We start from the raw sequence: 13,518 nt of genomic DNA, 5'->3' as shown, positions 1-13,518 counted from the left end.
AAACTTTATCATTACTATAATTAACATTTCAATCTGACTGGCCTGCAGATGCATGGTCAGGACAGGGTTTCAGCAAAGAGATCATTACTGCCAACAAAGCATGAACATTTTGGAATAATTTAATGCTGCATGGCTCTAGGTATGATACTGGGGAGTGGTGGGGTTAATATGTGTATGCTTGTGTCTGTATGCCCACTTGTGCACACACATGGTACCTGTCAAAATGCTGCTGATGGCCATTTGCGGGACTGACTCCTACATGCTAGACTCACATGCTTTGGATGACCAGTCTGAGAGAGCTCAGCCATGCATCTGCCTTTGGTTTGGGGGGATATTTTTATGTAAGGACCAGATACAGAGTAATGGTCCTCTATCCAGCACAAACTGCTGAGAGCAGGAGCTTTTCTTCACCTGCAGTATTGCCAAAAGCTCAGCAATGGCTTGCTAGCTTGACAGTGACCATCCAAAAGATGGAGCCTTGTGAGCTTTCTGTTCTGCCTCTACTCTTTAAATGCTTGCTGGTGGTAGCAAATGCGCATGCAGAACATTGTAAGACACGACTCATTTCAGAGATGAAGGTAGAATAAGGCATACTAAATTCCTTCCCCAGTCCCCCACCATTCTTAGGTATGCTGTAGGATTTTCGTCAATGCCCTCTCGGGGACTAATGCCTCTTCCAGCAAATCATTTCCTCTGCATCAAGCTGCTTTTGCAAGTCATGGAGCAAGTCCCTATCTCAAGTTAGCTTCTTTAGACCTTAGCTGGTCTCGGAGCTTTCTTTCCTTTCTCTCTTTCACTTTGTGAGTCACTGACTTCTGGTATGCTCACATAAGCACTTAGTTCCCATGGCTATCCATGAGCTGGGAACTTCTCTCAGCTTCTGCCTTCCAGCTCAATATGGATGGAGGAGGTGGGGGCATAAGGGTATCTCCAAGCATTTCTGCTGTCCACACACACACACACACACACACAGAGAAAACCAATAACTGATGGGTTATATGGGAGCTGTGGCCACCCCAGCTGTAGTGAGTCATGTGGTGACCGAGTCTTCAGGCTGTGGCCTCGGCACTGACCATCTAAATTGTACAACCATGGTTTTACTCAGCTGTATATTTGTGAGAATTAAAAGGCAAATAAATGAGTTGCAGTTTAATAAAGGTTTAGATAAATGATCACAGGATGTTTCATCTTCTGTTTGGATCAACTGGGCAGCTAGCTCAGCAGATCATGGGCTGCATTTAAACTTCACCTGGGTCTGAGCCAGACTTGTCTTTGACAGATTTTGTTTCAAAGAAGCATCTTTATAAACTCCAAGCAGGATTTATCAGTCAACATTGTTTATGCTGCATTGAAACCTACTTAAGTAAATCACAAAATGGAATAAGTGTCTGAAGGAATGAATATGTAGAAAATATGTATTTCTGGTACTCCTGGGCAAAATATGCACTCTTGTTGAGTCATATGGTCCCAGGCTTGGGAAACGTAGGCACTAGCAGAGGGTGATTCATCTCCTAAACCAGGACACCCACCTAAACCAGACATACCGATCTGCCTCTTTATTTCTCTGTATTACAAAGGGAGGGAAACTGAAGAAATCTGAAGCAGATGAATTGTATCTGTAGACTCTAATTTTAATCTGATTTGATGCTATGCCCACTGCATGAACCCAAGGTTACAGTGACCTCTTTAACATAACTGAGAAATCTCCCTGGCTCATCTCTGTCTGCCAACAGTAGCCTATGAACAAAAAACTATTAAGATTTACATTGAAAATAGATTTTTAGAGCTGAACTAGGGACAACTAGACCAGCATTCTCTCTCTGGTAGTGGACCAAGAGGCTTTTTGTAAGTGCAGGAAAGCATATATATATGATCAGTTGTCTCCTAGCTGCCAGTCATTTTCAGGTCAAGGACTTCTTGACCAAATTTATCATCTCTGAATTTAACAGAGCTTTTTGTAGTCTTTTTTTTTTTTTTTTTAAATTTACCCAGCAGCTCCTTGAATTTAAGTATTAACTTCTAGAACCTTTTAGCTGAACTGTGATGAAAGTTTCATGAACAAAACAGGAAACTACCTCTTTTTGATTGTTTAGAGTTGGACACCTTCCAGTTTCATTTAAGCATGCCTGGTTCTTATCCTGGAAGATATACTGAACAAGTCCCTGCCCATCTTCATGCAACTCCTGATTTCATAGTTCTCTATCATTTGTCTCTCTTTCATCTCTGTCTGTACCAGGCGGAAGAGCGTAAGACTTCAGCAAGTGTCATGTCTTTGATTATGCTGGCTGAGCTTGCCTGCAGCATTTCTTATTCTGCTGCATCTTTCCTTGGAGACAGGAGGACCAGGGCTGCCCGCAGTGCTCAATACACAAGTGCATACGTATGGTGAATACAAGTGATGTTTTTCATGTTGTTTACTATTCCTTTCATAATACTTACTAGAGTTCAATTTTGAAATTTTCTGACTAGTTCTGAGCACAAATCTGACATTTCTATAAAATTATCTATTCTAATGGCAAGATCTCATTTCCAAGTAGCAATAGACAACACAGAACTCAGCTAAGTGTATGGAAAGACAAGATTGGGTGTTTTACCCCCATGTGCCTCATTTTAGATTTATCTAAGCTGAATTTCATCTGTCATTTCATTGCCGTCACTCTGTGTCACCAGGGTCTTCTGCAATTCACACTCAGCCCTTGTCTCTAGTACCCTGAATAAATTTAGCAGCTAGTCTCCAGCACAGATTAGTGGGCCCAGAGCTCATTCTGCAACCTTCTTCACAGCAGCGGAGCACAACTTGAGGCAAGCTGACACAGCATCCCAGTAGCTTCATTTGCCTTCCCAACCATTTTGATGGAAGTGCTGAGATGTATGCTGCCATTCTGCTGCTCTCACCATGGAGCTGAAAAATCAGGTTTTATTAGTGTTGAAATTGCTTTTCACACAGGTTGCCATTAACAGAAAGGTATTGCTTTTAAGCCCATTCTTTTAGTAGAAAGTCATGCTGGAAGGGTGTTTAATCCCCTTTCTCATCTGTATTCTCAGGTTCTTTAAAAACTTTTGTAATTATGTCACTGCTTCCTTCTTTCATACACAAATTCTGGCAAACAGAAATGTCTGTCTTTAAAGCACATAAGCAGCTCCGGTCTTCGCTTGGTCTCTCTGCTGTAAGTCTATAAACAAAGGCATATTGAGTGAGCTGGCAGTGAAATTACAGGAAGCTGAAAAGGTCAAAATCTTAAATCATAAATCAGATAAGACAAAGAATTTCAGATATCTCACAGCAAATAAGGTACAGAGAATGTGATGAACACTGTATAACACAGCATGAAACCATATACGGAAAAAATGTGAAGTGCTACAACTTCCTTTTCTGATTTAATTTGCTCCAACTGCATTTAGAAATTGCAGCAAAAATGCATTGATAGCCACATTATTATTTACATGCAGTAGGAAGCAAGGCTGAGCTACATGCAGCGATTGTCAAGAAGAAGGGGGGGGCTTTTAGTTCTGCAAAAATCTCATTATTTGTGTTTTGGTTTGGAAGCTCAAAAATCAAACTTGCCACCCTAGCAGCTGCCAGAAAGGTATAATTACAATGATTTAATGCTTATATTTCAATAGCATGCAAGAATTCAGGCTCATTTACTACTCTGGATGTCTGCAGCAGGGAGACATGAGTGAAGAGGCACCCACTCTAGAAGCCATAAAAAGTGTTATCAACCAAGATATGTTGCTACAGCCCAGTTTGTATCTGCGGTGTTTTTTCCTCCAGGAGTGTGCAGATGACCCACAGTTGGTGTTGAAGGATACCACAGCCATTTTGAGGTAAACCATCCCGACTCCTCTCTTGCTGGAAACAAGCCAGCCTTCATCATGAGCAAATGCTGGTTTCATAAACCCATCCCCCAGAAATCCCAGATTAGGAGAAGGAAAGCAGCATCTGGAAGTTAGGTGGACATCTTCCTCCTTGCGGTCTGTTACTGGAGAGTGGCAGGAAGTGGAGGTGAGCAAGAGATGGCTGTTGCAGAGGGAGACAAGTGACTTTTTAAGTGAAACCATCCCTCTTATTTTGCCCTTTCCACAAAAGAGGCAGCAGCCACCTGGCTCCCCCTCTGCTGGCAGGACAACCCTGACTCAAGTTGGTTTACAACAGAGGTGAGCTGGGTGAGCTGGAAGAATCAGGTTAATAGATTATGGCAGTATTGTGGAGTGTATTTTGTGCAGCTTTTCCCTGTAAGACTCAAGGACAAGAACTTTTAATGTCTCTTCTTAAAATATAAAACTGAACTTCTTATTTATGAGCTGCTTCTGAAACTGAAAATGTCTCATAGCCTTACTTCAATATCCCAGTGTTTGGCCTAGCCTATAAATAATACAGCAGTATGAGAAGATGCATTTCCACACCAAGGCTGTAAATACATAGTGAGTATTGATACACTCTCTCTTAAAGCAGGCAGGAAAAGCTGCCTGCTCACAGGTGCAGGGTGACCCTGGGATGGGGTTGGAGGCTCAAGGGGTTGGAATTTGGGGTTATGGTTGCTTCATGCATATAATGCGCTGCTCCGGCTCTCACAAAAAACCCAGATAGGGGACCTCAAGCTGACAGATGTTTTAAGGTCTGCAACATCATATCTGACTTCGCTTCCCAGTGGAGAGTTAATTCGAGACTGTTAATTAGCAGTGAGCAACACAACCTGCCTGAAACCACAAGTACCTTCTCATCCCTCAATGGAGAGGTCTCAGTACAGTGGGTGAGGGATGCAGCGTGGAAGAAATCACACACATTGTGCTTGTGCACCACCCCTCAGGGGTGTCCCTTGGAGGTTTTTGAAGTATACCCCAATATAACACCAGAACCTCAGAATTAAAGTAAGACCTGAGACCACATCAGATGTCTACCCCTATGCAGCTTCATTGATGGAAAGAAAGGTACACCACAGGGATGTCTTGTTCTTCCCTGCACACTAAAATCTTCCTTAGGCCATGTGTCATTCGCATGTATGCACTTACCATGGACCTTCCCTGCAAGCCATTCACTTTCTCATTTGACTTTACAGTTCATCAGTTGAGACAGTCCCAGTGGAGGGAGCAGAAAGGGTCTGGACCTGCTTCTGGGGAGGAAGCTCCAGTGACACAAGGCAGGAAGGAGGGAAGCCAACAGTGGCATGCAAGACACCTGGTCAAATGTATAGGAGGCAGACAAAATCAGACTTCATGAAGAAAGTGTTCACAGTAAGCAAAAGCTAACTGTATTCTGTATTTTGAACCATGCAGAGAAAAAAAGCGAGGTAGACGGCAGGAATTGCTGGAGGCCTGGTGACATCAATTATTGACTTCCTAATTCCACTGGAAAAATGTTTTCAGAGAGGTCTGTAGAGCCAGCAATGTGGTCCTGAAGTGCAGTAATCAAAACAGAGTAATCTCAGGGACCAGGAATGGTATTTCCTAGGCTGTAATTAGTCACTAAGCTCTCTGCTGATCCTCTATTCTCAGTGCCCTCCTCTTTGTAGCAAAAATTGTTAAACCCCCCGAAATCTTTGTTCAAATACTTAAACCTCGGAAACCCCCCACTGTTACCAGAAATAGTGTAATTAGAGTGCATGGTCATGTAATTTTCAACTTTGCCTCTTAGATATTAGTAAAATGACTGAATCTCTGATTAAAAAAATAATATCCAAGGGACCAAAGCTGTTCTCTGTCGATGCCGAGAGCATCCCATGGAGTAATTACTATTTAAACTCTGTGGTAACTGTCATGCCAGGAGGCCAAAAGAAAATCTTTAGTCCCTGAGAAACTTATCAGGGACTTAGAAAAGGCAAGAGAGACAGCATCTTTTTCTCTCTGTTCATCAGAGATGTGAGATAAATCCCAAGGAGCTGTGTGCATTAACCCCATCATTGCAGAAAACACTGCATGAATTCCTCCCTCAGATTTGCTCTCTGTGCTCTGCCTGCTTGTGAGAGCTCCAACCTTTCTTCTGGACAAGGATTTATCTGCTGTTGTTTTTAATCTTTGTCATTAACGGGAAAACCATTAACAAAATATAAGCTGCAATGTATCAGTAAGTTTACATCAGAAGTCATCTGTTCCTGAGACCCTTCCAGCAAATCCACATCAGAGCAAGTGACAGCAAACAGCCCAAGATCTGCCTCACAGCACACTGCTTTAGGCAGTCCCCATCTTTACCTGCATTTGTTTACTGCCAGCAATTGTGTGGCCACCAGATAGACGGCAAACACGGGAAGACCTGGAGAAGGGGCTTAAACTGACCCCCACTTCCTCTGTGGTTGCTCAGGTACCTGACACGAGGGAACAAGGGGAGTGTGAAGATTCAGGGTATCTCTTCCAGCAGCATCTTGCAGTGAGAACACAACAAGCACAAACCCTGCTGGTCTCCAAGGATACACTTGTATCGACCGTACCACAATGGCTCGGAGTGTTACAAAAGCCTAAATTTGCTAAAGATAACTGGTGAATAAGGACATTGATGAAAAAGGAAAAGCAGGTGAGGGACAGTTAATAGCTGCTGTTCAAGCACGCTTGGATTTTTGGTTATTCCCTTTTTTAATTCAGTGTATAGAATACATTAACTTCCAGAGTCTGGGTTTGATTAGATTGATACCTGAGCTCTGTCTTCTCCCAAGGAGGTATCACTAAAATGGTATTTCCTTTTTAATTTACTCTACACATGACACCTTGTCTTCTTGCTCCACTTGCAAAATACTTTGCCAACCTCTCCCAGTGACTATTTACCTGTTCGAACATTTACGTTGATGCTCCAGCGTGAGCAGCTGCTCTTGGCAGTTTTCTTTTCAGACCCAGTGGGCCAGACTTTGAACTTTTTCAGATTAAAAAGGTCAGGCCATTACAGAAACTGACAATTTTTAATTTGGTAACTTCTGTGGGGAGCTGAATGGTTCTCACTGAACAAATAAATTAGTGTGAGGCTGACTGCTTTAGCCAAGCTGCAGTTGTCATTTGAGGAAGAAGTAAATTAATTCCAATAAACAAAGAGAAATCCTTGATGTCCTTCTGACAATACTGGGATCTCAGTGAGGAGGGAAAGCAATTAAGTTTATTAATTGTTTAAGTCTCTGGCAAACTCCCAAAGTTTATCTTTTCTGTTTGGGTAATGCTAATCTTTTGCAATTGTGTAGACAGAGGAGACTCAGCCATTAACAGACCCTTTGTCACATTGGGGGCTGGTGGGACATTGCACATGGGATGTCACCCCCTTGGGAACAGTTACAGCAGTTTGGGTGGCTCATGGCCACAGTATCTCATGCAGAAGGCAAATTAACCTGACAAAGAGAAAGCCATCTGGGTGTCAGCATGGCCACTCCAACACAAGTTTATAAGGAAAAAGTAAAATATGTAAAGCATTTGCAGAATGTCTTTATTTTATAGAATCACAGGATGGTTTGGGTTGGAAAGGACCTTAAGATCATCCAGTTCCAACCCCCCTGCCATGGGCAGGGACACCTTCCATTAGACCGGGTTGCTCAGAGCCCCATCCAACCTGGCCTTGAACACTGCCAGGGATGGGGCAGCCACAGCTTCCTTGGGCAACCTGTGCCAGTGCCTCACCACCCTCATAGTGGAAAATGTCCTCCTAATATCTAACCTAAATATCCCCTGCTTAAGTTTGCAATAAGCTTCAGATACTTTCTTTAGAAAGGTGCTGAGGCACTTTACATTATTTTATATATATATAAAATAAATAAAATCTCATCTGTACGGGAGATGAAAATCAGTATTTCATTTGTAGGACTTTTAATGGCTATTATTACATGACTGGGATGTGTCACCAGTTTCTCTGTAGACTTTTGTACCCTAAACATATAGGAATAGACCTCTGGTGGAAAAGCCAATGCCAAGGCAGTGTGCCAGGTCAAATGCAGAATATTTCTGTAACTACCATCCACTGACACAAAAGGGTTTGCGGTATCCACACTGAAATGCCTAAGTTGGCACCCAGCTCCTAGAGTGGCACTTACATTGCTGAGTTAGGAGTTGGTGGGGAGTGCAGAAGGCTCCAGTAGGACCTGTAACACTGAGCCCTGAAACAGCAGGTTTGAAATGATGAAGACGGGCAGGGAGGAGGTTGGTGACTAGCAGGTAAGCAACCTTCTCCACACCATTTTCAGCTGTGCTGAGGGATTGTGAGGGAGACAATAGCCTATTAGATGCTCATCTCAACAAAGAATAAGTTTGGATACCTGAGTTTCCTGAGGTCTATGAATTTAATTGATTGCCCTTTTCAATTCATCTGCATGTGGAGGGGGTTTTGTTTTGGACCTCATGTTCTTTTTGCCACAGAGATCTTACTTTTAATCTTGTTTGCTTTCAAGTGAAAATAAATTATCCAGCACAAAGAGACATATTTCCTTGCACACAAGCTGCTGTTTCAAGGTTGGTGTTTGGTATGTGGCTCTCGCACTTGAGCATTCAGAGATCTCCATCTCCAAGTATGTGACTTAAGCACTGGCAAACACAAGATCCAAGCCTGCAGGTGGATCAGTCTAACATGAGACAGACCTCAAAAATGGCAGGGAAAACAATACCGTTCTTTTCCATGAGGATCAGTTTGACTATGAAGAGACTTGAGTGCCCCTCCCCTACCAAACATTAAGGTCTGAATAATCTTATGTTTGCATATTTTACTCTAGGTGCTGATTTACAACATGGAACCATCTGTTCCAGTCACCATCTCTGGTCCCTGCTGAGACACAAAAAACACATGTGAGACCATAGCTCTGTAACCTGCTTCTGGCTGAACCTAAACCACAAGCTAAATAATAGCTTTGAAGGAGGACACGAGTGCATCCTCAGTACTGAGAAAGGCCTTGGCCAAGCAGGTCCAGTACAATGGCACTGCATCTCCTGCTTTGAGAAGTCCAGCATCTAATGACTCTGCTGACAGGGTGGTTGGAAGGAGGACTGTGTGGGGAGAAAACTGGATTCAGAGGAGTCTGTCAGAAATAGCCAGGGTTGTGGGGGTGAGGACAGGATGTTAAAGTAAGATGTGGCTTTTGTTTGTTGGTTTGGGTTTTTTTTTTGTCTACATAGCTTACTTTAGATTCTGTTTTGTGGAAGCCACATTAGGTTTAGTACCTCCCAAACTTACACTTGGGTTAATACAGAAGCTGTTATTTAGCATAACATGGCCCTTATCAGAACTGCTGTAATAAAACAGAGCATTTAAGGCTTCCTTTCAATAAGACAATAGGGCCTATGGGGATGCTGGGGAGGTCCTCTTCATTAGGGACTGTAGTGATAGGACAAGGGGTAATGGGTTAAAACTTAAACAGGGGAAGTTTAGATTGGATATAAGGAGGGAATTCTTTCCTGTAAGGGTGGTGAGACACTGGAATGGGTTGCCCAGGGAGGTTGTGAATGATCCATCCCTGGCAGTGTTCAAGACCAGGTTGGACAAGGCCTTGGGTGATACGGTTTAGTGTGAGGTGTCCCTGCCCATGGCAGGGGGCTTGGAACTTGATGATCTTAAGGTCCTTTCCAACCCGAACTATTCTATGATTCGATGATTCTATGAAAACTGGAAATGAGACCTTTTGTCCTGTTCTCCAACTGGCTAAGTATATCATGCTGGTTTTAAGCTCTACCTTGTAAATCAGCATTCAAATGCATGCAATCTGCCAAGAAAGCAATGAATATCAAGGAGGTTTCCAGGAAAACTGGCAAGTTGAATTCTTCAGCTCCTGTAATTGATATGGCTTGTATTAAGAAATAATAAACATCATGTTTTTAGGGAGCAGAAGTCTGAAGACAGAAAAGCCCTTTGAAGAAGAACTGTGCCACAGAATAGCAAGTTCAAACCTAGGATGTCCTGCCTTCCATGTCATTAGGTGTTCAAGGCACTGGTCAACACAGAATCATAGAATCATAGAATAGTTCGGGTTGGAAAGGACCTTAAGATCATCTAGTTCCAACCCCCCTGCTGTGGGCAGGGACACCTCACACTAAACCATCTCACACAAGGCTTTGTCCAACCTGGTCTTCAACACTGCCAGGGATAGAGCATTCACAGCCTCCCTGGGCAACCCATTCCAGTGCCTCACCACCCTAACAGGAAAGAATTTCCTTCTTATATCCAACCTAAACTTCCCCTGTTTAAGTTTGAACCCGTTACCCCTTGTCCTATCACTACAGTCCCTAATGAAGAGTCCCTCCCCAGCATCCCTATAGGCCCCCTTCAGATACTGGAAGGCTGCTAGGAGGTCTCCATGCAGCCTTCTCTTCTCCAGGCTGAACAGCCCCAACTTCCTCAGCCTGTCTTCATACGGGAGGTGCTCCAGTCCCCTGATCATCCTCGTGGCCCTCCTCTGCACTTGTTCCAACAGTTCCATGTCCTTTTTATGTTGAGGACACCAGAACTGCACACAATACTCCAGGTGAGGTCTCACGAGAGCAGAGTGTAGAGGGGCAGGATCACCTCCTTCGACCTGCTGGTCACAACCCTTTTGATGCAGTCCAGGATACAGTTGGCTTTCTGGGCTGCGAGCACACACTGAAGCTGGCTCATGTTCGTTTTCTCATCGACCAGCACCCCCAAGTCTTTCTCTGCAGGGCTGCTCTGAATCTCTTCTCTGCCCAACTTGTAGCTGTGCCTGGGATTGCTCTGACCCAAGTGTAGGACCTTGCACTTGGCATGGTTAAACTTCATGAGGTTGGCATCAGCCCACCTCACAAGTGTGTCAAGGTCCCTCTGGATGGCATTCCTTCCCTCCAGCCTATCAACCGAACCACACAGCTTGGTGCCATCGGCAAACTTGCTGAGGGCGCACTCAATCCCACTGTCCATGTCACCGACAAAGATGTTAAACAAGACCGGTCCCAACACCGGTCCCTGAGGAACTCCGCTCTTACTGGTCTCCAGATGGAAATTGAGCCATTGACCACAACTGTTTGTGTGCGGCCATCCAGCCAGTTCTTTATCCACCGCGTGGTCCATCCATCAAATTGATGTCTCTCCAATTTAGAGACGAGGATGTCGTGTAAACACATAGTCTATTCTATTGTGGAATATACATCACTGAAGAGCCAAAAAGGCCTTTCCTAGTGCCAGAGCCTTACATGAGTGAACAAGGTGGCATTTTCTTGCTGATGATTTCTGACAAGGTGAGGAAGAAGTTGCTCTCCCTTACCTACTTATCTGTGCTTCAAACCCAGGGCTCAGGGCTTGATGTATAGTTCGTCTTACGAAAGCATTTTGTCTAAGAGGTAGTTTAGGATGTCTGAGGTATAGAAATGGGCTATTACTGTTTTCATTTGCACAGCAGTTATCTACTCACTGTAGCTCATAGATCTTCCTCTGTGGCCACATCTTGAATGTGTTGCACATGCATGGCATTACAGGCTCTCCAGCGTGCTATAATGAAATGTCATTTGGGGGATGATTCAATTCCTGCGTCTACAGCAGCTGCTTTGTGGGAGCACATTAACATGGTCCTGCAAAGTCCTGGCAGATGTCTGAATTTATAGTGTAAGCAGGAATTGCCATTAAACATAGGTAATGGCAGGTACATTTTTGTAAGGGAAGGTCCCAGCTCAGAGGGTTGAAGCTCTGTTGCAGCAGGACATGAGATGGTGCCATGAGAGAAGGATGGGTGGGCAGGGGTTGCACAAATAATGCCTGCACCATGGCTTGCACTTTGGACCTGCAGGAGACTGGGTTGCCCAGCCACATGGTCAGACACTGTTTCCTCCTCCCAAACCAGGCTGACTTTACTTGTGCAACCTGTTAGGAGCAGCTCCTGGACTGTGCCAGCCCCTAAACTACCCTCAGGCAGTGTCTAGGAGAAAGCCAGGTCAGACCTGTGCTAGGAAGAACATTAATAAGGCAACAGCACCTCAGTCTGGACCTGGCCTGCTTTAGACCACTCATGTAGCCATCTGCATCCTCCATTCCTCCGCAGGAAACAGCTCGCAGATTTGCCCAGTTTGAGACAATAGGGCTGACAGATAGCAGATTGGGAGACACCAGAGGTGTTTGCCCTAGAGCTTGAACAGCTGGTGGGAGCTATGCACAACCTAGGGAAGAATCCCACAAAAGATAGGTATGTTCATCACACCGAGCGGATGCCTGTTCTGAAGAGGACAGCATTGGAGGGCAAAGATTTCCATTCCTCCCTGGAGTTTCTGCACCTGAAGCTTAGCAACAGGTACAAAGAGTAGTGCAGATGAAGGAATCTGGGTCACAACCCCATACGAGTTTTATGAAGAAACAAGTAACGCCAGCTTCCTTCAGCTTCTGGGCGTCTCTCTGACCAGAAACAAGAAGTTTGACTAGAGCATAGTGAGGCTGCTGCATTTCAGGAGCTCAGATTTCCACAGAGCAGCTGATACAGCAGAAAAGCAGAAAAGTGTCTGTGGTGGCAGGTCCCTTCACATAGCTGCTCTTCGCTTGTTGAGCACTCTCTCCATTTGCTCCTCTGCTCCCTGTCTGCACCCTGCCATCTGCACCCTGTCTGAGGCCCAGGTCCTCCCTGCTGAGACTAATCACCCTATCTCCTATCTGGAGAGACTGGTGGTATGGCAGAAAGCCATTGGCAGGCTGTTGATTTTTAACGTCACAGACTGTCAAAACATCGTGATCCATGCTCCTAGCAACGAACTCAACACATGCTTCATCTTCCCTGCCTTTGTAAGCATTGTCATCCCCTGACTGAAATGGATCTTTAAACAATAAATGCACTGTCATGCCTCATGCTTTTTTAGCTATGAAGTCTGAGACTGCAACAATATAAACCCCACCATCTCTCAGAAACATGGCTAGTATTTATTTTCATTTGCTGTCATCACTTGCATTGTCCGTGGCTTTTCCAACCTGAACGGGGCACATGTGCTAAATGGCCTATGGTGTAGGAGTCAGAGGTTGTTGGGGTGTTCTTCCCTGTTGTTCGTTACAGGGAAAACCATCAGGAGAGGCTCTGTGTGATGGAGGTTAGTAGTGAGCAGTGAATGAGGATACAGAGGTGATAGGAGATCTGCACAACCTGCATATGTCAATTTAATTGAGAGATGTAACGGTCATTTTACCCACTGTCAATTTTGTATTAAATATGCACAAGTAGTGTAAGTACTTCTAATGGAGAAGCCTTTCGGTGATGGGTTACTGCTTTTTGAAAAAGTAGTTCTGCACTTAGCTGAGACTAATGTACTTAGGCCAAACTGCACCTTTAAAATGTGTTTAAGTTTTTATGCTGGGTGCAAATTGTAAAAACTTTACAAAGGAAAATGCCTACAAGCCTGCAGTACAGCATCATACAAGAGAAGGCAGGGACATTCACCTGGGACTGAGCAGTGCAGGGATACAACAGCAGCAGCTCAAAACCAGAAGCCAGCAGCTGGCAGGACGTTTAGTCAAAGGCAGGAGGGGTACACATAGGTAACCCACTGACACAGGAAGGTATCTTTGGAGATGTAGCTCTGGAAAAGCGTCACTGAAAGATACTTTCTGTGCTATTTTCCATTGAAATGAAACCAAACCACAGG

This window comes from Pezoporus flaviventris, unplaced genomic scaffold (assembly GCF_033815535.1).
Source record: "Pezoporus flaviventris isolate CSIRO_AGI_PZ_B2104156 unplaced genomic scaffold, CSIRO_AGI_Pfla_v1 ptg000095l, whole genome shotgun sequence".
In the NCBI taxonomy this organism is placed as follows: domain Eukaryota; kingdom Metazoa; phylum Chordata; class Aves; order Psittaciformes; family Psittacidae; genus Pezoporus; species Pezoporus flaviventris.
This window is presented reverse-complemented; position numbering follows the sequence as displayed.